Source organism: Ambystoma mexicanum, chromosome 14, assembly GCF_040938575.1.
Source record: "Ambystoma mexicanum isolate Mex_15411 chromosome 14, UKY_AmexF1_1, whole genome shotgun sequence".
Lineage (NCBI taxonomy): Eukaryota > Metazoa > Chordata > Amphibia > Caudata > Ambystomatidae > Ambystoma > Ambystoma mexicanum.
The window spans coordinates 591,193,937-591,216,899 of NC_090940.1; positions in this window are offsets into that span (position 1 = coordinate 591,193,937).

Here is a 22,963-nt window from a genome sequence, read left to right on the forward strand (position 1 = left end):
CCTGTAAGATTTCTCTGAGCCAATTTTTATTTTTTAACTGTTAAATTACCATGCATTAGTACAGGTCTTGTCATTTGGAAGATTCCTTTGGTCAAACTCTGAGCTTCACCTTATGGTAATGCTTGGAGTTACACCCTTTCCAGTATACATGCCTGTCTCTCGTGTCACTGTGGTTGGCCCATTCCTTTCCCGGTCCACCTCAGGCAAATAACCTGCTCTGCTCCTCCCCACCCCTTTCTCCCTGATCCTTACCTCTGGGCTCCAGTCCCCCACCCTGCACTCCTGTCTTCCTCCACTATTTGCCAGTGATGCAGCTCTCCTTCCGGCAGCCTGCCCGGCATGACGCAGCATCGTGGGCATTCCTGCTCCACTGTCCTTTCCTCAAGCCTCTCCTCGCAAGCACTCAAGGCTCTTTCCTCCATGAAAAGCCGCTCCAGATAAGTAACTGGTACTGCAGCATCCCAAGTAACATGTCGTGAGTTACTAATCACTATAAAACTCTGGGCACCGGATATCCACACACTGTATAAAGTTCCTCACTGCAATCGGGCATGTAACTTGTTCTCTGTGACATTACAAGGAAACCAGGATATGATATATGTTATTTATAACGCGCTTAATACACAGAGGTTTCTAAAAGCGGACTCGGGGATCGAACCTATGGTGCTCCGTGTCATCTTGCTTCCAAGACATGACAACCATGCACCCAGCCTAAGGATTGTGAGCATTGATTGAATGGCTTAATCAGAAGGCCATGTTCTACAATGCCATAAGCTGCAGATAGGCCGAGGAGTTTGAATGTTGCATTTTGATTTTCATGCCTCCGGTTTTGTACTGCCACTGACCCAGAGCCCCACAAAATGATCACTGGACAGATTCCAATGTTCAAAATACTAGATTAGCTGCATGTTCCTTCCTGTTTCGTGGGTTTTCAGCATTGCACTATTGAGTAGGGACATGTTCACAAGTTGGGGGAGGAGGGGTCTGGGACCCTTTCCCTAACTTGTGAACATGATGTAACCAAGCTTGAAAGCTAGGAACCTGTATGCAAGACTTGTCCACTGTTCCTCAGCTGTGGGATTTATGTCCAATAAATATTTCTGTAGAAAGCAAAAGGTTTCAATGCTATACAATATGGCCCATTTTTCCAGCAATTTACAATTGAAGAAGTAAGTCCTTAGGAAGTTGTTGGGTCAGCCATGGAAGTTTTTCAAGGCTTGCATTTATACCCAGCTTGTGCAAAATGTTTAATACTTCGTTCTACTAGTTGGTTTCTTAATTGGCGCAGTTAGCATAATATACCCTTTGTGCCTGACCTGCTGCTAACTTTCTTCTCCTGTGTATTCTGCAACAAACTGCGTTGATTTCATCGGTATAGAACCAACATTATTAGTCTTCCATATTCCATCACAGCTGTTTTGGATAGACGAGTTGTTGGCTTTACATTTCGATGATACTGTACTTTTGCCCCTTGGTTTTTATGCATAGTCTGGGCAACTATACCATGAGTATTTGGTAGACTTGAAATGGATCCTCCAAATTTGATAGTTCTCATGCTTTTAGGACACTCAATCTTGCCTACTTTAAGAATCTGTCGGAATGGAATGTTCAGGAAATTATTTTAAGATCGAAGGGGATAACAAAGTACAATGCAAAGGGGTATTTCCACATTAAACTTTCAGTGGCGGTGCTTCTCCCCTAGGTATGCTCTGCAATGGACATGTGAGTGAAAGCCAACGAGGACTGGTAGAAAAGCAGAAGATGGGAAATACACAGATAAGATGTGGACATCTGGTAGTAGAGAAGGATCGGCCAAGTTGGCACTCTGTGAGGGGGAGGGAGGTTGAAATGAGCTTTCAAATGCCGAAATCTTTACTCTTGTGGGTGGCTTTGTTCAGGCCGGAAAATGCTACATCAGAAAACTCGCCATGGGCTAATGGAAGCAAGGTGGTTTGAGGCTTGTTCCGGTTGCCCGCATAGTCCATAAACGTATGCCTCATTATAAGATCATCATTCTAGTCCTACTACAGAATTACTACAGACTTAGGCAGAAGTCGAGAGCCAGAGCAGCCAGGATAACAAGTTCCCTTCTTTTTTGCTGAGTCACAGTGACTGATAACATAATCTTCCCTTCTTTTTGCTGAGTCACAGTGACTGGTAACATGTTCTAACAGCCCAGTTCAACAATACCAGTCTCTGCTGCAGCAGGTGGCACGATAGAGATTGGTGGAAGTTGGTTGTTGCGGTGGACTCGGAGTAGATTGGAATGCATACACAGACTGACAGACAGGATTTAGCTAGCTGCCATGACAAGTGGTCTGCTGTCCTTCTCCAGCCTATGAAGAACTGACCATCATGCAAGATCAGGGAAGGAGTGCGGTTCTGCATAGCTGTGTACACGAGCCCCCCCTTTGTAGGTCCCAAGTGGGGCTCGGTCTTGCTCGTCATGGAGAGGAACCTCCAAAATCATGAATTTGTCAGACTTCTGAATGCATATCTCCATGGAACCAGGTTGAAAGCTTCTGTGGGAAAGCGAGAGGCATGCACTCTGTATTCCCACTTGGGAGTCCATAACCTCTGCTGGGATTCAGGCTCACATAGGGCAACTCCTTACACAGGGAAGGGCATAAGGATTCCCTGGAATACAGCTCATAAGCCCTAAAGATGGATAGATTCTGCAAGTTCCAAGAAAGTGAGATGGCACCAGCTCCTCTACTCCTCATACAGTTCAGGCAGAGGCACACCCGAAAAGCTGCTCTCACTTAATTATGTGGCTAATTCTGTCCCCGATATGTACGATCTCCTAAAAGAGATATGGGCACCTGCTGCTCAAAGTGCTATTTAATTGCTAAATGTGTATTCCTTGGAAAATCAGACAAGGTCTCAAATACTCTTTACTTTTTTTATTGTGTTACAGTTCACAAAGAACTTTTCACATATACAGATATATAAAAATATAGTAACATATCAACATACTAGTAGTTCAGCAGCAATTACAGATTAACTGTTAGATACAAAAAGAAAACAATCATAAAATACTATATACTATAAAAAAAAAAGGTTAGGCATTTTACACAACAAATACAAGCATAAAAAACTAGCCATCACTATTCTCTAAACTCATAAGCAGTTTGACATCTTCAAATTTACATAGGCGTTCTTTGGTCACTTTGCATATCTGAGTGATGGCAACAGTCAGATAATTACTCCTCCCAGAGAGACACCGCAACCAGACGTTCTCACTCTCAATATCATTAAATTCCATATCAGGTTTGGCAAAATAGTTGGTATAAGTTGGACTCATCGAATAACAGCAAGTAAGGAAATGTCTTATAGTTTCCACCTTATCATTCATGGCACAGAGTCTTCAAATTCTTTGATCCTTTGGTAGCCCCCTCCAAGATCCACGGACCCCCAGGACATCAAGTCGATTGAGTCTAATGTCCATGAATATTATGCGATTAAGCTGTGATGGCATAAGAAGGAGGTATCTTTGAGGTTCTTTAAAGCTAAAAGGCATCAATGCGAAGGTTTGCAATGATCTCATAGCAGAAACCTTCTCATGGCTAGAAACCCAGTCCCACTTTTCTATAGCATTTTTTAGGGATTTTAACAATGCACCTTCACCGTGTTCCCATCTGGGTTTCCAGTAGATTTTTTCAAACAGTTTCATATTTAGTCCTTTAAATTTTTTAAGAGCCTCCATCTTACCCTAGGATATGTAGGAGAGTACCAGAACGTGCAAGTTTAATTTTTATGTACAGTTTGGCCCTATTATGTTCAATTTGGTTCGCCAGAGAGATAAGCCCTACTTCCAAGCGAACAGCCTGTATAGGTGTATAGTTATTCAGACCCAGTAGCTTGCGCCATATGATACCTTCAGTGGTATCCGCCCAGTCTGACCAATCCGCAAATGAGGTCTCTAATGCATATAGAAACATAGCCACAAGTTTTTGCTTATATACATTAATAATTCCCAACAGGCTATATCCAGCTGTCTTTTTAGAAAAGGGCATGACAGCAGTGAGAGTGGCCATTACTTTAGCTCTTTTATTCTGCTGAACCAACTTATTAAGAGTCCCTCTATCCCCACAGAGCTTGTAACCCAGATATTTATAAGAGTTAACTTTCCTGATCACCCCCAAAGAGCAGGGTATTACCAGCTTATTACAGCTGTTCTGACCCACAGCCAAGAACTGTGTTTTGCCCAGATTGATAGTGAGCCCATTTGCACTTGCATAATCACAGACAGCAATTGCGCTATTGCATATGCCACTATAAGTGTTATTAAAGATAACAATAACAAGATCATCGGCATAACATATCCAGACAATTTTCTGGGAGCCCATTCTGGGGAATGCATTCATCTTGGCTTTAAAGATACCAAAGTCCACCTTGAAAAGGTTGTAGAGAGTAGGTGCTAAGGTACAGCCCTGTCTGACCCCTTTTGCAATAGCAACTGGCTCAGACAGGGAACCTTCATTGTTAATACGAATCCTGGCCTTACCATCATCATATATCATTTTGCAAACATATAGGAGATGAGATGGCATGCCAAGCAACTCAAGTTTAAATCACAATCTTGCCCGCTCAACAGAGTCAAAAGCTGAAGAGAAATCAACAAAAAGCATGTACAGCGGTAACCTGTTCTTACCTTTAGCCTGTTCAATGAGTGTGTTAACTATAAAGATATTATCCCTGGTAGAACAGCCTTTGCGAAAGCCAGTTTGGGCCCTATCAAGGACACAATCCCTGTCAATCCACTTCATTATTTCGCGAAGAACTATAGTACACAAAATCTTACTAGACACATTGGTAAGAGCAAGCAGTCTATAATTCTGAGATGAACTCCGACAGCCAGACTTAAAGACAGGGATAATATGAGACATCTTCCAGGAGATAGGCATGACACCAGTATCAATGACTTTCTGAAAGATAATCCTCAGAATATCGGCACAGACCTCTGGGTTATCCTTAATGACAAACATTACAGAGGCCATCAGACCCAGGCGCTCTAGATGTTTTAAGTCCCTTGATAACCATAAGGAAGTCTTCCCGTACTATGGAAAGAGTGTCAATAGGTCTTTTGGCCAGTATAATTGCATCTCCCTTGAATTTATTGGCAAGATACTTGACCCAAGTGTAGCTGTTAATAGGAATAGCCTGCTAAGAGGTTACATTTTTACCCAGGGATCTCAGATACTCTGTAAAGTGCTCATGCACATTTGCTGCAAAATGCCCTTCCATTACGCAAGATTTGTCAGTGATTGTCAGGAATCTAGCTGGCAAGATTTTAAAATATGTGAAGCACACAACGCTCACATTGAGGGTGTGTGTCATGTTTGGTGCCTCCTTTTAAATGACAACAGTGTAAAATTGAAATGCAATGATCATATTCTGGTCCTCCTTATTTCTTTCTGGACGACATATCAAATACGTGGAGGCACTGTCGTAGTTTATTATATGACCCCTAACACTAGCAATGATGGGGTGAGAGGGACTAGGAAAGACACTCAAGTGTGCCCACTCTCATATACATCCAGATGCAACTTACACCCTAGAAATCAAGCCTCACATGAAGAGGATATTTATATACTTAAGGCAAATGGGGAAAATGAATTCCTGAACAGAGTTGCAAAAGACCGGAACACAGATATGGGTGACCATAGAGCTCCTAACAAGATCCATGAATATACAGCAGTCACCCTTTGTTTTATCATACTGTTCCCTCTAGCACCCTCAGAACTCCTATGGCAGGTGTCACCCCCGCCCCCTGCAAAGTGGCATCCAATGAACCACAGGCTCCTATAGCAGCGATGGGCTCAAGAGTATATTGTAACAAACTAATGGTCCCAGAGGAACTTATACCTTCTTCCCCAAGTACCAGCCAAGGAAGAACAAAGAAAACCCCTGGCCAGAACTTGGGACAAAAGGTTAAACAGATTACAGCAACGCCAGGCCCTCGGCAGCTAGAAGAAAAAATAGGGAATTAGTTACACATATTTCTAACTATATATCTATGTAACCGCCCCCCCTATCCCTATACATAACCTATCTGATCCAGGAATAGGCGAGCCTTGAAGTGATGAAATCCTGGTGGACATTGTCAACAAATCCAATATGAGGCAAACCTAACACGAACAACACGAGAGCGCAAGCAAGGTGGGTGACATTGGCCCTCATTACAAGTTCCGCTGTAACCCGCCGGTGCTATTGGCGGGATATCACCGAACTTGTAGCACCATTCCCCGCCTGATATCACTGTGCCACATTACAAGTTCCGACAGCCCGGGATGTCAGGCGGCGGAAAGTGTAAGTCCCCATTTCCGTGGAGCCCTATCAGACTCCACGGGAATGGGGACACGGAAGCACCTGCACCGTTGCTAATGGTGCCAGTGCTTCTGTGAAAACCATGCCAGGTCAGACCTGCCGTGAATGACAGCCTTTGCAGACATACTTGTAGTATGGCAGTACGGAAAGGGTGCCGGTACAATGCTTACGGAACCCTTATTCCCAGACTGCCAGACTTGGAATGAGGCCAATTATCCAGTTATTCAGTCACTATAGTTCCAGGTAGAGAACAGTTCCACAGAGTCTAATGTCCAAAGTTCCCAAAAATTCCTGAGGAAATCCCAAAGAGTTCCAAAGGTAAAGTTCCAGTTTCAAAATCCAAGTAATCCAATATCCAGAAAAATAGCCAGTGCACCAAAACCAACGTGGACAAAACAGTAGCAATCCTAAAAATGCCAGAGTGATATATTCAGAAACCAGGAGGACAAAAAAAAAAAACCACATACAAAAATAAATAGCACCTGCAACAACAGCTGAGAAACAAGGATGTTCCAAGGCAGGGCATTTACATAATGCCTGGAGGCTTCCTGGTAAAGTTCTAGAATTCTGATTTCTGCAATAGTGGAACCATTGAGCTGCCTATCATGTTATCTATGCTCAGATTGAGGGGGTCAGGGGGTCTGGTACCCTTACACACCCCACCTTCTGGTTTGTATTCAACAACAGTTCAATACACAACCACTACACCCAGTGTCCACCCTCCCCCATATAAAGTGTACCTATACATCCCTATCTCAGTCACCCCCCTCAATGTGGTGCTTCATCTCAACATGGATGGTCTCATAAAATACATTTCTAAGGAATCAACAGTGTATTCAACCATATCATACTCTCCTAATCTAATATACATCATTTTGTCAAAAGATCATCGCACACTTTTCACCATCTTTAAATCTTTATGCACATATCCTCAAAGAATAACTTTGTTTGTTCTTGTCTGTATCCCATCCCCATTACCCAATTAAAGTGAAATGACATGCACAAGTGATATTTTTAGCCACTACGAGAATCGAGAAAGATCATTCCTTGAGTGAACACACCAGCCTATTTTCTCTTGTTTTGTCCACGTGCAACTTTTACTGTTTACCTTCATCCCAAACCACATTTCCTGGTTTCCTGCCCTTTACCCACACACATTTTAATTTTTGTCTTCTTTTTATTTGTTTTCTATCGACACATCTTCCAGCCGATTCATCTTATTTTGGCTGATACTGCATCCAAAGGCCCCCTTTATGATTAGTCCATTTGTTTTATTTGTCCTTTGGGCTGCAAATTCACAGTTTGGTGGCCCTTTAATTCACAGGCCAGTTTTTTTTTTATTGCATTTTTTTATACATCACAGTGTACTCAAACTCTCAATCTTCTGATTCTAAAAGTCAAAAAAGGGGGAGGGACATTCAATTTTTTCTGGGAACACAAGAATGGGGGAGTCTCATAGGGACACCTTTTTCCAAAGATGGTTGCAAACTGAGCACCTGGCTGGGTCCCTCAAAACCCTTTACATGCTGTTTTCTATCTCTCCCTGCACACAGGATCGGTTGCTGTCAATCACCTGGTGTGTAGGTATGTCCTGTCCACCTGTAATATAAAACCAAATGAGTTTTGTTGAGAAATAAGTATATTTTTATTAGTACTGCCTCCTTAAACCCAAACCTTTTACAATATTCATGTCCTTCCTTTAATAATTTCTATCGCCTAAAAACAATTGTTACTGCATTTTCTCTTTTTCTAATATACTAGGATAGCCACTCTTTTCTCCCTATTCAGCATCTCGTAATGTCATTTATACCTCATAAATACTGGCTAATACCGAGGGCTTGACTACAATCTGAGATTATAAAATATATAAATGTTTGCCTTTTTCCTGGCACTGCCCTATTTTCTAATGGGCTTCTTTTTTCTACAACTGCATAGTTATACTAAAGGAAAAATGTCCTCTCTGGTTGACATTCTCAAACCAAAGAGTCATGCAGTCTCCTTTATAATAAAAAATAAATAAACATCAAAACAGATGACATAAATTCCAAAATATTTTTGAAAAAAGGATGTGCTTTCTTCAATTGCTCCTTTTTTTTCTTCTTGATACATCTGCAACTTAAGAAAATGATGCTTCTATGGATTCTTGCTCCCTGCGGGAACCAAAATAAAGGCAAAGTCATGTTGAAACTGGCACAGTGGTCAGTTATTTCCCCAGTGTGGGCCTTCATTTTTTTTTATTTTCAATCAGGATATTTACTGAGGTCACCTTTTGACCTTCCCTACCAATTCAAATATAGGCTCACTTTTCTGAAAAAATAAAAGACCCTGGTGCACATTTAACTTCCTTCAAATTTTCCATATGTGTCCTGTGTTTAGTCTTTTCTGGTACTCTGAAGATTTTGAAGTCCTCCTCCTAATGGCGTGGGACCACAGTCTCATCTTTCTTTGCTGAGTTTATTCTGTTGAGACATAATTAACATTTTCAGTCGCCCTTCCTACACTAATCTTGCCTACCCGTTATTTGGACCCCAGCATTGGTTTTATTAAATACATTCAAGTGTAACATATAGGCATATATATCGTTTTGCCATATATCGTTTTGCCTATCATCAAAACATGCCCCTATTTGGCATTTCTCTGTCACCAGAATTACAAAAAAGGTTACCCCACCTACTATCCAAAGGTCTTCTTTATTCTTGTCATTAGATATGGCCATACTCGCATATATATGCTATTCTGTGCTAACACCTGTTTGCACCTTTCTTGGGAAAATGCTATCTATTTAAAAGACTATCGCTTACTGCCTTTTTTCTGTACTCACCTTGGTCCCCTTACTCCTAATAATAATCAAAGTTTATTCACACACTTGCTGTGTGAACTGATGCTTACCTCTTCTATTTCTATATGTCCACTAGTACTTACCTCCGTCCTAATATAATGTTTCTTCTCATTATATTGCTATTCTCCACTAAGGCCATGTAGGTATTCTTCCCGTTCTTGAGAAAAATTACATTTTTCATATGTAAAAATTAAACATCTTTATGTAAACAAAAACAATGTCCTTGTTAATTACTCTCGTATGTGCTTTTGTGCAGTTCTACTAAAGATTCTCTCATTTTTAAATCAACCTTAGCCATCCATACCCCTTTCTGGCCTTTCATTAATTGCATTTTATTTTCATCAAAATACACTACACTAATCAATTGAAACAAGCATCATCCATTGTGTTCATTGTTTGCAAATCTGGATATTTTATCCAGACCTTCCTCCATCACTCTTGTCTCACAATGTTACTCGTTGTTCCTTTATTTGCACCTTCTATCAAACTTGTGCTTTTTGCTGATTTACTATCCATTAATTAATACATTTTTATTTATTTTACCCCCTAATCATCGCCAATTGTTTAGTTTTGAATTTCTTACTTCTGCACTTTTATCCTCATCTATTTAGGATTACATTACATTGATCTAATAACAACGCAAACCTCTAATTTGTTACATATTTATAACCCCATAAATTTGTTCTCCTATTCCTTTCAATAGACCCATGTCTCAATGGCCTGTGGATCACAGGACATTGGGCACTTTCCCCAAGTCTTCTGAAATTATGCTGAGAGCTGCCACATTTTTATCATTCGCTGTGGGATTTCCCCTTCTCTCTATTTTTATCCAGTATGTGGTGCTAATAAAAACACCACTTCATCATCTGTTGAGTGCTCTCTAAATATGTCATTATCAGTGACGTCAGTCAACCTAGACCCTTCTTCAAGAGCTATCACTGTTCTCCATGGTCTACCCTCATTGTCCATTCCTTCGAGCATCGCCATTTCTTTTTGCACTATGGCTACTTTTAATTCTATAGAGATAGTCTGTCCCCCACTCTTCATCCATAGGTACCTGTGGTCTGAACAAGAATTCATCAGGTATTCTGACCATTCTCTCCACTTAGGCCAGGTAGTCATGTTAATAGAATGCTCACCTCAGAATAGAAAAAAATATCTGACTTGACTGGAAAACCTCACAGAGCCACTTTGCCCTGTGAATGCCAGTGGAAATTCACCCGTGTTTACATAGTGTATTTCAAGAGTGGAACACACTATCCCTTGGTCAACAAATAAAAGCATCTTGTTAAGTTTTGTCATTAAATCCCTTCCTAAAATATTGACTGGTGTCTGTCGCAAATATAACAAAGGAACAGTTATTTCACACTCTCCCATAGGGACTGGTTTCATAAGTAAGAGGGAACTCAACTTGTAGCTCCAAAGAAGCCTTAATCATTTATGGCAATTCCCACCATTGGATACTTTTCCTCCCGTGCACATGGACGTGCAGTCCCAGTGTCTACTAACAAAGCAAAGGTTTTGCCTCTTACCGTCACATTATCCCTTGGCTCCTCTTGGGGGTCTGGTGTCTCTGATAATTCTGGACACATCAAGTCGTCCTGTGAGCTGTCCTATTGTGGGTGCATTCATAACCGTGTTCCTTTAAAAGGATTTCCTCCTACCACAGTGGCACCTCCTGTTCTGGGTGTCAATACCTGTCCTGTGTTTGCATATGGCAAAATCTGGATAGAGGCTTTTTGCAATTGCCCCTGTAGTGGTTTTATTTGCACTTGCTCTAGCTGCTGTACCGGGTGTATTTGTGGCACTTGTGCCTGATACATTGTCTGATCCTGGGCTAACCTTTCCCTAGCTTGTGAGCTACATGCTCGAGGAGAAGCTGTCCCCCATCTTGTGAACTGGCCATTTTGTATGTATCCTGGCTCCTGCATGTGCGTGCAATGTGCCCTGCCATCCCACATGTCCAACACACAGGAGGACCCTGTCTAACTAGTCCCCCTTGTTTAAAGCCTCCTTGCACATTCTTACTCTCATTCTGTGTATTCTGAAATCTACTTTGATTATTTTGAAATCCACCCCTTCCTTTATTGCCCACACCTCTGCCTTGTGGTATAAACCCATTTCCCCATTGATCCATAGAGCACTGATTATTCATCTGTGATGCACCTACTGTTTGCTGTACTACGAGCCCTTCTCGGCTTTGTCCATACCGCCCCTTCTATGGCATATTTTGACAATGTTTTTTCTGAACTAACTTGGCTTCCTCAATTTTCCTAGCATCGTCTTTCTTCTTATTCTTCTCTTGTGACAGCCGACAGTGATGCACTATAGTCAACTGTATCTCAGGCCACGGTTTCGCTTCCATTCCCACTCGCTTCTTAAGTTGCCTCTGTACCTGCCCAGGCAATACCCGACACAAAATGTGGTAAAATACTGCCACTGTTTTTACCCTCCGCTCACGCGTTTCAAGAGTCCAGTGCTCCTGAACGTAAGCAAGTGGATCCTCATCCTCTTATTTATAGGGCCTCATTACAAGTTTGTCAGTCCGGTAACTACGGTACCGGTAAGCTTGCCAGTACCATAGTTACCGACCGGCAAACTAAGAGTTCTGCTTGCGGGTGCCTTTTCACCTGCCAGGTCGGACCTGCCCCCGAGAGCAAGCATGATGGATGCACCGGCACCATTCTGAATGGTGCCGGTGCATCCGGCCTCCACATTCCCATTGAGCCTTATGGGGCTCAAATGGGAATGGGGAGCATTTTATTTCGTCGCCCGCGAATGGGCAATTACCGGGTCCAGCGGGGCCATAATGACACAGTTATTGCCCACTCGCGGGCGCCAGAAAAAAAAAATTATACCGGCAGCAGCCATGACGGTTTTACCAGTACGGCTACCGCCAGTCTCATAATGAGGCCCATAGTCTTCAAAAACTATAACTTCTTTTATATTATATTTGAGCAAAACATAACATCCCTAACTGGTATTCCCAATATAAAGTGAAAGCATCCTGTATCTATGTGTGTGTGTGTTCTTATTGCAGTATTGAATTCCTTCTTCGGACTACCTACGTGTGTTTTTTTATGTGCATTGCCTGCAATCCATTGATTACCTGTACTTCCGCAAGATCATGTGAGTATTTGCTCGCGCGTGCATGCGTCACTCCCACTCTCCTTATAAGCATCTCATGAGAGATTCTAACCACAATCATCCCTATTTTTCACCAATAAATCAATCACATATAATAATCCATATTGAACTTAATATTTTTGCCAAGCCTCCTCATTCTTCTTTGTCAGTGCTCAGCCTGCTTGTACTTATTCATAAATACATTTAATTTAAACAAACCCTGCATGAAAACAAAAACTAAAAATAGTGAACTCCTTATTCTTTGAAGTCAGCCCAATCAGGTGCTTCTATAAAAAATTCTCTTTTTGACCAAATGTTTTCTCAATACACCTGTTTAAATGTATCATGCCCCTCCTCCATATTATGTGTGACCTTAGTCCCAGTGCGCTTTGCAAGCACTTGCCCTCACTAGTTACTTCTTTCTCATTCTAAATACAAATGTTTGCATCAATACATGCTCTTCCAATATTTTTCTCCAAAAGTTGTTTTTGTTTCATTTATTCTTGCTATTCCCCATACATATTCACTGTGCTTACTTTAATATCATTCATTATTCCATTAATGTATGATTTAATGTAATTTAAACTCGCAATTAAATGTGTATTCTCGGCGACACACTTCACAATGTGAGATTTTAGACATATTTTTTTCTTTTTCTTCTTCAACTGCCTCTATTTTATGTAGTTTATACTCTATAGTGGGGGCATCACTGTCCCCATCTTGAAGCCTGTCCAATCTACTGCCTGAGTCTGCATATACAACATACTCATGACTCTGCATTATTTATGCTGCATATCCCAAGCCTTCTCTCTGTCCCCAACTACCAATATTCTCACTGTCACTCACAGCACTCTCCTTTGCTTTCATTTACAATCTGCCTTTCTTTTTGTAGCGCAATGAAACCTCTTAGTAAAACACCTTTCCTCTCTCCCTCATCTGTACGATTGGCCCATGCATGCCTTATGATCTATACTCTTTCAAAAATGTCCCATCAATCACCAACAAAAAATGGCTACCTTGTCCAGCATAACAATCAACAAATCAAGGGCGCTTAAGTGTGTGCCCAACAAAGAAGGCATCCAACACAAAACCCAAACCGGGGGCAACCTCCAGTGCAAAATAATATATTCAGAATAAAGTTCAACCACATAGATCACCCAGCAAAATCAACAATGTCTTCAAAATATACACCCTTGCTTGTCTAAACAAGGGGTTGAATTACCCAACAATATATCAATCCAATCCAGTGCTTCTCTCAGCGTCTGGTTTCAACAACCATGCACAAATGGCATGAAACATTTTTCTCAAAACCTACTCATTTGTCAATTATCCAGTGGGTGTCAAACATTTCGACCCATAATTAAGCGTCCCTACTACAAAACTCATACATCACGTATATATATTTTAAAAAATCCCCAAGAAGAACACATTAATTTAATGAGTTCTGGTTCAACTCTACATTTGCATAAGAGTCAAGGTCAGCCCTGGCTGACTTTCAGCTTGGTACCAAAAAAAACAGAGTTTTTCAAAACTGCACAAATGAATCAATAAATATGTTCCTTGCATACTTATACATATATTGTCTCTGACCCTACTGATTGTCACTTGTTTCAATCATATTTCCATGATTCATCATACTTTCGTGTTACAATATAAATACACAAACATAGGTTTTCCTAATTAGCCCATGGCTCTGCTAGTGAATTACAAAACATTTTTCAACAGCATATTGCTACTTCTCTGTGCAGACTGGTTCAGCTGCATTGACTTTGCAAAACTACGATGTGTTTTCTCTGTTTTTTCTCACAACTTATTAACCATTCCTTTGGCTCCATCACTGTGATCTCAAGCCTTGAAAAGAAACTTTAGCTACTCCCAGCAGTATGATTTTAAACATAAATTGTCATCGAGTACTGCCAGCACTAGCTTTTGTCAGCTGCGCGTACTGTGTACAAAATGGCTTATATCTCTCCTTGATGCATTTTTTTAACATGCCATGCCTTGACTTTCTCAAGCAGGAAAGGAATCCAGTGTCGGATATTGCCTTAACTCATTTTAATGACTTTTGTTTTAGTTTTAAATACGCAGTTGTTTAATCAGCAAAAGTTGTCTCATGTGCAATTTTCTTTCAACCTTCGGTTGTATGATCCATTTGTTGGATTTCTACCATGCAATGCTTTTTGGCTTACTAAGACTCTTCTCTCTGTAAGTATATATAATGTAAACCTCCAGCTGCCGTCACTCTACTGCCTCAAGGGTGCAAAATAGTCACAAATTTGACTTCATTTTATTATTTCCCTGTTTTTTTTCTCCATAACATCTAAGACAGCAAATATAAGCGTGCCCATCAAAGGCTTTCTCAACCCTCTACCTAAGATGATTTCTTCTAAAACTCCTTGAGCTAGGAATCCTGGGCCTTATCTCTTTTCTCTTATTTCACACTTTAAAAACTCTTTTTGTTACTTTTGTAAACCACGGCAATCAATATATATATATACATAACATGTCTTATTATTTTTTTCTAACTTTGCCTCTGTCCCCAACAATACATACCATAATTCACAGATGCCAAAGAGTGCCATGCTGACAGCCATGGCGAGACCCACCAACAAAACGAGGGCAGACTGCAGATGCACCTACCCTGTCATTTGCCCTCGGCCTCTCCCCATCTCTGTCAGCATAAGCCTCGGTTCTTGTCCCTGAATCTTGTGAAAGACTTCAGGGTCCCTTTGTGCGGTCGCCAACAGGCAGGAGGGTCCTTTCCCATCCCATCAAGCTTCTGGCACCCATGAATCATGACATTGAGACATGAACAAGGAAGAACGGATGCCCGGGTGAAGTTCACAGTCATCTTTAATACAGGTTCACAAAACACACTGGAAGCACACAGAGCAGCAATCTGCCATTACTCCTTGTATAGGCTTTTCTGAATGATGCAATACTCTCATGCAAATTACTCCCTTATCAGGGTATCTCCCTGATAAGGAGGGCTTTTCTCAGACTGAAAGGACCTATCTTTTGATTGGGCGGCTTGTCTGTCGCTCACCAAGCCCACATTAGCTCATTCTTTGCAAGCACTGGCTGGCTGACACATAGAATGATAAGCTTATTTTAAACGCAGCCGGACGAAATTACACAGCCTTCAACTCCTGCCAAAAGCAATTCTGATCTGCTTCTCGAGGTCCTGAAAAATTTAGTTGGCAGCTCATACCGTGGAAAACCCCATGTGCTCATTAGTTTGCTGCCAAAAAACACAGCTGATGTGTACTAATTGGTAACTTTTCTTGTCTTCATCTGATTTACCATCAATCATGTCTACTTTCCCTCAGCCAAGTTTCCAAATATATCAATCATCCCAGTGATTATCTTACAGAGCACTGCTGCCAAAGAATATTCGCTATCAACATGAGTCAGGACTTCTCCCGAGCCATTTTGCATTTTGGCATCTATTTTAAAACATATCTTAGTCTGTTCAGCCTCTCTACCAAACGGTGAGTCAATATTTTCTTTTCTTTTAAGCATGTCTCATTTTCTATCAAGTTTACAGAATATATTTTTGCATATTTGTGATATGTGAGTAATACAGGAGACACTCTTCACCTCCTTAGTCATTCGGGCCCCAAAAAATGTGTCACCCCTCATGCACTTTTTACCTAAAAATAAAAGTGCTATAATTCTGATTTCTGCAGTACTGGAACCATTGAGCTGCCTATCATGTTATCTGTGCTCAGATTGCGGGGGTGAGGGGTCTGGTACCCTTATACAGTATAATGCAATCCAGTAGCCCAGTGTTTCCTAGAATGGAACTAGCAGATGTAACAAGACAGCGGTGGAACAAACTTCTGACAAAACAGCCCCTACGGCGAAAGACGATGCATCGGCTTCTACCACGAATGGGAAGCCTTGATCAGAGTGTTGCAGGATGGGGGGTTGTAGTAAAAGTGTTTTTCATGAGTGTCAAAGGCATCTTGTTGAAGAGATGCTCACTGAAATGGAACTGTTGGACTTGTAAGCTTGGTCAACGGAGCAACAATGGCAGAGAATTCCTGAATAAATCGATGGTAGAAATTAGCAAAACCAAGAAAAGACTGCAATGCCTTAACTGTTCTTGGTACTGGCCAATCAAGGATGGCTTTGACCTTTGTTGCATTTACACAAAGACCATCCACTGTTATCTGAAATCCTAAGAAGTCAATCTAATGGACGTGAAATACACATTTATAGGCTTTAGCAAAAAGTGAATTCTGATGTAGGCGAAGTAGTACCTCTGATGCATGGTTTGTGTGTCTTTTATAATGGGGAAAATATCAGTATATCTTCAAGATATAAAATAACGTATGAATCCAGGACATCATTAAAAATATTGTTCATGAAACGCTGAAACACTGCAGCTGCATTACATAGGCTGAAAAGCATGACAGTGTATTGGAATAGACCAAAACTTGTGCAGAAAGCAGTCTTCCATTCGCCACCCTCTCCGATCCGGATCAAATTATATGTACCTCTTAGATCTAGCTTCGTAAAGATAACTGCATGCTTTAGTTGATCGAATAGGACTGAGATCAGAGGAATAAGATATCTATTCTTAATTGTAATCTAGTTCAAACGTCTGTAATCCACACAATGTTGAAGGTCACTTTCCTTCATGGGAACAAAGAATATAGGACTCACAGCCAGAGACTGCGAGGGTCTCACATGCCCATTGCACAAGGCTTTGTCTATGTATTCTTTTAATGCCTGATCTTCTGTATGGGTCAAAGAATAGATACAACTAGGTAGCTCGTCATCTGAAATAAAGTTGAAGCCTTGCATTTGTCGAAGGCACCTAAGAAGGAAGCATATTCTTCCGGTATACCTGAGGTAATGGCACCCACCAGATGTTCAATGGTAACTAGTGCTTGACAAGGGAATTGATATACAGATGCCACAGTTTGACATTGTGCATGACAATATGTAGATTCTAGGTACTGTGAACCCAATCGATAATCGGATTATGCTTTTTCAGCCAGGGAATCCGTAAAATGATGCCAAATTGAGGGGCTGCATTAAGATTTAATGTCATTTGTTCAGAGTATTTCTCTTGAATGGTAAGAAGTAGAGGCAGGATTTGCTGTCGGATCAGACCAGAAATAAGATTAGTGCAGTCCACTGCCTGTACCGCTTCAGGAGCTACTTTATCTTGTAGTGGCAGTTTCAAGGAGGTAACCAGAGATATGTCAATGTAGTTGCCTGTGGCACCTGAATCTATCAAAACCTGGATGGGTTGTTCTGTTCATCCCGGTATGGTAAGACAGGTCTCAATGCTCATACGAGTGGCCTGACTAGTTACAAACCTGTCGGGGTGTAAAGTAATCAAGGCCCCTCCATACCCCTGGCTTTAAGGATGAGCCTACCGAAAAATCGATGTGTGTTTTGGTCTTTTAGGAGACTCCTTAACGAAATGTCCAGTTTGGCCACAATAGAAGCAGGCATTAGACACACATCATTCTCTTTCGACATGTGTCTAGGGACCCTGTGTACTACCAATCTGCATAGGCTCAGGAGTACTGTCCACAGACACCGAAGGACCTGAAGAATGACTGGGTGTATGAGTGTAAAGCTGGCTGTTTTACACAATTCACCTTTACGTTCCGCCCTTCTTGCGTCTACTTTGAGAGTTAAGTCAACGAGCTCAGTGTATTGGATAGGCAAGGAAGGAACAACAGCTAGGGCATCTCATGTTATCACTAAGACCCCTGTAGAAAATATCAGATTTCTTATCTTCGAGCAAAGATGTTTTGGCAGTTAACTGATTGAATCAGGTGATGTACTGCAAAAGTCATGCCTTTTCTTGCGTTAGTTCTAACAGTTCTAGGTCTTGTGCCCGAGCCTTGAATCGGGTGTTGAATACTTTCGTCATGTCCGAGACTAGGAGCTTTAAAAAAATTTTTAAAATGAAAAAAAAAAAAAAAAAACAGTACTATTGCCTTCTAATAGTGGGTTTGCCCAGGTGGCTGCTATCCCACCCGATGTGACATACATTAGAAAGGCAATTTGGACTGGTTAATAAATGTGTGAAATTTGCGGGGCTCTCTGGAAAAGCGAGGCCTGGGAAGCTTGCATTGGAAAAACCTTGGGTTGCAGAGGTGCTGCATTTTCGAATGAATCTGCTGGGGGTAGAGGGTGACGGCCACTCTGAATTGCATCCAATCGTTGATCAATACTATATTGGCAGCAGTCATATCTGCCCTGAGTGCAGTAATAGCCTGAATCAAGGCTGCTACCGGGTCCTCAGTGATCCCCATAAGTTTAAATGGGTATAAGTGGCTTCTCAGTCTGTCATAAACTGTGGTCCCAGATGAACATATCGTTCTAAAGTACCAGCCAGGTAAGAACAAAGAAAATCCTTGACCAGAAATTGGGACAAAAGGTGAGACAGGATACAGCACCACCAGGCACTCGGGAGCTAGAAGAAAACAGGGAATTAGTTACACAGACCTGTAACTATATATTTATGTAACACCCCCGTATAACACCCCTGTATAAATAACATACCTGATACAGGAATAGGCAAGCCTAGCGTTGTGATACCTCCGGATCCTGGGAGCTATCAATCAATACAAATAAACAAAATAAGTGAAGAAATCCTGCTGGGCGTTGTCAACAAATCCAATATGAGGCAAACCTAACCTGAACAGCACGAGGGCGCAAGCTAGGTGGGTGGCAGTAGCCAGTTATTCAGTCTCACTAAAGTTCCAGGTAGAAAACAGTTCCAGAGTCCAATGCCCAAAGTTCCAAAAACTCCAGGGGAAATCCAAAAGAGTTCCAAAGGCAAAGTTCCAGGGTCAAAATCCAAGTAATCCAATATCCAGAAAAAAAGCCAGTTCACTAAAACCAACAGGGACAAAACAGAAGCAATCCAAAAAATGCCAGAGCCAAAAATCTAGAAGCCAGGAGGTCAAACATACAAAAACAAACACCACCCGCACAAACAGCTGAGAAGTAAGGATGTTCCAAGGCAGGGCGTTTAAATAATGCCCAGAGGTTTCCTGGTAAATTATGGAACATGGTGTTATCACATGACCATGTTGCTCTGGCTTTGACGGTCCCTGCATCCTTGAGGCGCCATGGCAACCTCCATGCACGTTGCCGTCAGTGACTGGAGGGGAGATGCCGGCATGCTCGCTTCTGTTAAGGGACCTTCTGAGTCCAGGGAAGGGTCACTGCAACTAGCGTGAAACCCCTGGTGCAGAGAAGAAGTGCTGTGTGCAGCACTGGACAACCAGCAGACCCCAGAAGTATCGCCATACGCGGCCGGCAGGTAAGTTCACAACATCAATCCGACATAAGATGATGAGTCGAAGTGAATCATTATTCAACTAAATGTATGCAGGACCAACCACAAGCTTTGACAAGCTCAAGAAACCAGCATTTGACACTTGAGGGCATAGTGGCTCTGATCAATCCTGTGTCTGGAAATCATTCCCCTACAGTAGTATGGCTACACAATCGTATCTGGGAGCTAGAGATGCTTCCAGATGTTCACCCTGTATCCAGATCAGAATCTGTAGGGACTCAGTGGCTCTGATCTTCAAAAGCATCAGCAACTGGACGTTATCAAGCGTCTTCCAGAGACTGCTGTATCCCCTGCGGAATTGAGAGCAGCTCCAAAAACTATTCTATACTATTTTAGGCTTAGCCAATTCTTACCTCCTCCAAGGTTCATACTCAATTAAGATCAACGATTATTATTTTGAGGGACACCACCATTTTGTCCAGTAGGTGGGAGAGGAAGTATCTATTTGGCCATAAAGGCGTTATCTGTAGTAATCTGTGATGTGTTCAATGAGCGTTTGATGGAAACCTCTGGCATACAAACACCCTGGCAGAGATGTGGTCAACATGATCCCAAATGTGTTTAGTAAGTCTTTGCTCCTGGGTATGGCACATCAGCACCCTCACTGTGTATCCACGTGTATTCACATCCAAGCAGCAAGCCTAATTAGGCTGCTTAAGTTTATCTCACCCTGGTAAGCATTCACAAGTAACTGTGTATATTCTACAAAATTGGGTCTTCAATTCCTCTTATTCCTTGTTGTCATGGTGACGGCTCATTTGGATGGATCTGTACAATTTATATTTATTTTGATGCATGTTGAGGAACTCTTAATGATTTGTTATTTATAAAGCGCTTACGCCCAAACGATGTACATAGAACATATTTACATACATTCAACACTTAACCATGAGTGATGACAGGCTCCAACCATGCAATTATAAATGTGCAGCAAAATATAGCAGTAATGGTGTTTGAAGAAAAGAATAAAAACACATTAAGAAAACAACATTTAAAAAAACAATGGGTTTGCAGTGAATTCCATCAATGCATAGCCTTGACACTAAGAATATGGAGAGCCATTTTAAAGACAACTGTTGAAGGTTTATTAGCTCAAGGGTGCCTAGGTATGTTTGTCTTTAGGGTGAATGTGCTACATCCTACTGTACTATCATTAATGAGATTTTATACTGCACCAAATCACTGCCATAATATTTTTTGAGCATCTAGGATTGTTGGTTGAATGTCGTACTATGCCCCCGGCAGGGCAGGGTTCAAAATTGAGATTCAATGGACAGGAGCTAAAACCATCTCCTTGGGGTCTTGCATCACCCAGTAGGCAGGAGATACCGCAGGGGGACCAAGAGCTACCAGAAATGCCCCTTTGATTGTATCCATTTTTTATGAACCATTGTGTTTAAATGTGTATTTGAGGAGTTAAAATGATTTATTAACTTTCTCAAATACTAAATGTTTGTCACGTTTACATGTTTGGAAGGCACCAGTTGGCCCTAGGAGACAAAAGTAGCTTCTGGTAGCTGTTTCAGGCTAACCAGGCTCTCCCACGCTATAAGCAGGAGCTAAATGGCTCCCAGTTCCCCTCAATTTAGAACCCTGCAGGGGTATCCACAGGGACGTCATTTCACCAAAATGCCAGGGGTAGCGGAAGTGACATCACAGGACCTTTACCCTCTGATGACATCACCGGAAGTGATGTCATTTGACCCCCCACCTCGAAGTGACATGACAGGAAGCAATGGAACACGACCTTTCACCCCTTGACAAAACAGGAAGGGACATCACATATTGAGTATACTACATAAAATATGGTGGTGATAGCACTATAATGTTATATACATTTCATGCAAGAATGGATCACCATATGAATCGTTAGTGTCAGTGTGTATAGGGCCATATTACCAAATTACTGTGAATGCAAGCAGACGTCCAAGGCCAAATGATATGTTATCATACAGCACTTACGCTTAAGCGCTTCATATAGATCAACTATACATACAATATCATCCAACCTGTGTTGGTACTTATTTATTTATCGACCTCAGAAGGGTGAAAGGCTGAGTTGAGGTGTTTAAGAACAGGCTAAATCAGTGACTCACCACCTGAAGTGTGCCTAAACCTTTAGCCAATAATTACTAGACTCATAGAGTTCCAGAAAGACAAATTATGTGTTATTCCTATTCCTTCTTATTTAGCGTCACTGCTCAATTGTGGAACCCCGTTATTTTTTGAAAAATAAATTTTAAGGGCCCTGCACAAGAAGGTCAGCCACTCCAAAAATAAAGAGGCACATGACACTGGCCACCACCCAGGAGCTTACATTAAAAAAAAAAAGTTGTTTAAAAAAGTTTAAAAAACATCTTTTTTTCCTAGGGGTAGCAAAGGAGACCACAGGGGTAGCAAGGGAGACCTCAGGGGTAGCAACTGCGACCCCTGGCAACCCCCAAATGACGTCCCTGGGTATCCAGCCACTAATTGCCTGGAGGAACGGACATCAATGGGGAGGAGAGGAAGAGATGAAGACGAGGGAAATGGATGCTACAAATACAGGGAGGGAGGGTTGCAGCAGGGAAGGAATGTTTTGTAGTAGCACAGGTGCATGTCAGAACTATTAGATGGATCATGGTTAAGCATGTCCGAAGGCTTTGTGATAATTGTGTTATCAAGGCAGATTTGGGGAATTTAAAGTTACTGCACAATGTAATGTGGGATGGTTAAGGGCTCGAGAGTGTATATACGCACGATTGGGCAATCCCCTAAGGTGGGCTATTTGCCGGGCATTTCTATGTATTGTATCGTAGGTCAAACTCCGAAATAGGAATGTGAGAATGTAGGCGGAAGGAGGGAAAGAATGGAGAAGGGCGGGGCCAGGAGGAGAAAGGAAGAAGCAAAACCAAGGCAAGGAGGTGAAAAAGGCTAAACTCATGCAGAGGGAGAAAGGAGGAGAGTAGAGGAAAGAAAAGAAGTGGAGTAGAGGAAGCCGAGACCATGAAAGCCATAGTAAAGAGGCCGAAGGTAGTGGTGAACAGGGAGGTCCATGGAGAAAAATCATCTTTGGCAAAGCCAAAATGGCTAGAAAGGGAGTTGAGCGATGGACACGAGAACTAGTGGATCTCAAGTTAGGGTGAAGCCGGGTTACAAGGACAGTTTGAAGTAAAATTGTCCTGGGGTTAGAGACTGGTAGGGGAGGGAGGGGCGATCAGCAAGCTAGCAGAGGGGCATACTCCACAGCAGGTGGAACTGGTAATCTCACCAAAGAAAATAAAGAATGTTTCCTAGCAATCACAAGATTGTGATCCCAGAGACTTTGTAAGGAACCTACAAACACTGAGTTT